We start from the raw sequence: 3932 nt of genomic DNA, 5'->3' as shown, positions 1-3932 counted from the left end.
TAATTACTGACCTGCGCAAGCAGCGAATTCCACAAAGTGTCGAGCTAAAGTCTAAACTAAAACTAACCAATAACACTACAAACACACACCACACTACAAGCACCAAGTGAAAACTAGAAATTAGGTCAAACAAGGTTTCTCTCTTTTTCTCTTTCTCCCTCTCTGATCTCTACTGCTGGAAAAAATGTGTGTGCGCGCACATTCTTGGTCACACATACATATACATACACACACGTGTACGGTCAGTTTTTGTTACTCGCCCTCACCCGCCGTTTCAAGCACAAGAACCACCCCACAAGTAAGAGCTTCAATGCAACGGTACACCACGAGCCGCTTCTATTATTCTCTCTCTCTCTCTCTCTCTCTCTCTCTCTCTCTCTGCGTCAATCCCGTTCAAAAACCGTCACGAAAAAAGAAAAATAACGAAAACGAAAACCAGTTAATTTCATAATGATTTCGAACTTTGGCATAAGGAAAACACATTTGCAAGGATGAGGTGTAATAAATACTTAACCGGTACTGATTTCAACCCGTTGTACCTTTCCTTAAAGAATCACAAATTAACCAAGGGTGAGTTTGAACTCAGAGAACATATAGGAGACGTAGTTGGTCCGGCGCTCTGACACTTCTGTCACTAAGACCTGTCTGTTTTTCCATACGACTGGCACCAATATTATTATTTCCTTGTTATTTGCATTAGGGACTAAAACTACAATCACACACCACAATAAAACAAATCCGAAATGAAGATACTAAACAATGTAAAATATGTATATTGCAGCGATGCCCTCAACCTGTTCCCACAGTTTTACAATGACAATTTCTAACATAAGGCACAAGACCAAAAATTGAGGGCTTGTTGATTAATCGACTCTGGAAGGATGAAAAGCAAACATGACCACGCTAGGATTCGAACTTACGAAAATGAGCCTGAACAAATACTGCTGCAAAACATTTTGCCCGACGCTCTATTGATTCTGCCAATCCACGTCGCGTACATTGATAATGTAAACATTAGCACCACCCATAACTGGCGGCAAATCCAACAGAATTTTTCAACTAGGATCAAATAATGACCACAGATGCCATATTTTTTTCCCCTCATATATATCCATTGTCATCGTCGTCGTTTCACGTCCCATTTTCCCAGGGTGGCAAGAGTTGGACGGCTCGAACATGAACCGAAGAGCAAAAGGACTGCACCGAAACCGAAGGACTGCTTTGGCATAGTTTCTAATAGCCTAATGTCCTTCTAACGTCAACCACCTTACAGAATGTATATACGTTCCTCTGAAATTTTGGGGAAGAGGGATAACCGATTACATCGACCCCAGTGCTTGACTCCGAAAGGATGAAAGGCAAAGTCGACCACGGCAAAATTTGAACTCGGAATAAAAAACGGACGAAATGCAACTAAACATATTGCCCGGTGTGCTAACGATTCTGCCAGTTCACCGCTTTGTTTGTGATGTAGGATATTGAAAACGTGTTGTTACTAATAAAGGTTATGAGTTCCAACTTCGTCAAAGACGTATTTGTGTGTGTGTATTTACACAACCACACACATGTGTTGACAGAAAAACTGAAGTGTTTCCGCAATGAATTAGGTCAAAATATCATGCAATAAATAATACACTACACACACACACACACACACAAAGTTTGCTTCCCAACTACATGGTTCCGGGTGCAGTCCCGTAGCGTGTCACTTTGGGCAAATGATGTCTTCTACAATAAACCCGGTCTTGTGCGCAGATTTGGGAGACGGGAACTGAAAGAAGCCAGTTGTGTGTGCACGCGTGGAAGTGTATAATGTTTGTCTCGCCGTCACACCACGTGATGTAAATAATTGTCAGTCATACAAGCAATGTCATAACATTACTTTGCTAAGAAACAGGTGATGGTTGGCGACAAGAATGGCATCTGGCCGTAAAAAAACCTCCCTCAATGAAACTGCCTAACCCATGCAAGCATAGAAAAGTGGATATTGAAATTATATATATACAGGGAAAGAGAGATGGATTTAATTCCACTCTGAATACTGAATGATACTTATGATTTGGTAATAAATTTTATGTAGCTATCTATGAATTTTTCTGACAACAGGACTTTCAGCAAGTGTCTACCAAAGCTTGTCACTGAAATGGACAGATGAGAACAGTGTAGGAATCCAATAGATAGATTGTATCTAGTTTTGGAGTAATACAGATCACTCTGTTGCCAGGTTAAACACCACCAAATGGGCATGAGGAATCTTCCACAGAATTTAGTCCATTACAGGTAATCAGACTGGATCTCCAGTATGGCAATAACACCCTTGATTTGTGATTTCCTACTTCCTTTCCTTCTAACAATCTCGCAAGTCCCACCTCTCTCTCTCTCCCTCTTTTAAATAATGCCCACAATAACCAAGGTTCCCGTTTTAGTCCAACCCCACAGATTATTGTGTTAAATTGGACTTTCCTCATCAATAGCCTTCACTTACAATTGAAAATGACTTGGTAACATGCACTGTGCTTTTCACTAATGGCAATGAAGTTGTGAGCAGATATAGACACTCTCCCACCCATCACAGCATAGAGGACGTGGAGAGAGAAAGGCTGGTGGTTTTATTTTCAGCTGAGTAGACTGCAGTAACATGAAATGAAATGCCCTGCTCAAAGACACAAGTGCACCACTCAATTCAGGAATCAAACCTATGGCTTTACGATCATTAGTCCAACACTTTAACCACTAGATCAAGTACCTTCACATATAAGCTAATAATATATATATAAATATATAACCTTTTTGCATATCAAACCCAAATAGTATACCTGTGTTATGATCAAACCAGTAAACCTACCTTACAATGCCATTCTAAAATTATACAATCACATCGTCAAAATTTCCATGCCATGAGATAATGCATGATTAATTAAAAACAATGTGAATAAATAAGCATTACATTTGACAGAGTAACCTGAATATTGAAAGGTTCAAGGGTGCCAAATGTTACAGAGTTCTTTATTATTTCATTCAAACTAAGGCTGTGAGCTGGCAGAATCATTAACACATTGGACAAAATACTTAGCAGCTTTTCATCTGCCTTTTGCTGAGGTCAACTTTGCTTTTCATATTTTCGGGGCTGATTAAATAAGTACCAATTGAGTACTGGGGTTGATGTAATTGATTAATCCCCCACCCCAAAAAAAAACTTTCAGGCCTTGTGCCTATAATAGAAAAGATTATTTCATTCAAATTAAAGCTACCTGGTTATGCTAGAGTCCATTTGCCTTGCTCATACAAATGTTTCAAATATTTTCAGTCAACTTTACTTTTCCTCCATCTGGGATTCATTAAGTACAAGTAATTATGTCCAAATATAAAATGAAGTACAAGCATGACTGTGAGGGTTAAAAGGTTTACTTTGCAACCCCGTGGTTTTAGATTTGATTGCACTTTCTACCATAGCCTTGGGTTGACCAACTTTGTGAGTAAGTGAAATCTGGAAAATGTGCAGAAGCCCATCATGTTGTGTGTGTTAGAAAAACAGTATATCTTACCCTTTACAGAGCCTCTAAGACTGATGCGTAAGAGAGGGAGAGGGGAAAATATCCTCAAATCAAGGAGGTAACCTGACTGCTTGCTTCAGTGTGGACTAAAAGCACCTGAGTTGCTAGGTGATCATATTAAAACAGGTAACAGATTAAGTCTACCACCCGTGCTTGTGTGAGTGTATATAAACAACACCAAAACAGGTGGCTCACAAATGGAGTACCTTGAGATATTTGTTCTAACCCAGTTACAGACATTCCCTTCATCACTTTGGCTATCAGAAATGATGGGAAGCAGTGGACTAGCTATTTAGAAAAGCCTGCAACCAACAGTGCCATAGTTCACAAACAATATAAAAATCTCAAAAAAAATAAAATAAAAACAATGCAATATGA

At 39.3% G+C, this 3932-nt stretch overlaps 1 protein-coding gene across 1 annotated transcript in view; it reads right to left on the bottom strand.

The window, feature by feature from the left end:
* The window catches only part of LOC106878644 (uncharacterized), a 122998-nt gene extending 122880 nt beyond the window's left edge, over positions 1-118 (bottom strand). Inside the window, exon 1 of the mRNA XM_089341806.1 lies at positions 12-118. The gene's annotated coding sequence lies outside the window, so the exon portion shown is untranslated. The remainder of the gene's footprint in view (positions 1-11) is intronic.
* Between the last annotated feature and the right edge of the window lie 3814 nt (positions 119-3932).

Source organism: Octopus bimaculoides, chromosome 25, assembly GCF_046866305.1.
Source record: "Octopus bimaculoides isolate indiv1 chromosome 25, ASM4686630v1, whole genome shotgun sequence".
Lineage (NCBI taxonomy): Eukaryota > Metazoa > Mollusca > Cephalopoda > Octopoda > Octopodidae > Octopus > Octopus bimaculoides.
Note: the sequence above shows the minus strand (reverse complement) of the source record. Positions and strands in the feature narration are given on the sequence as shown.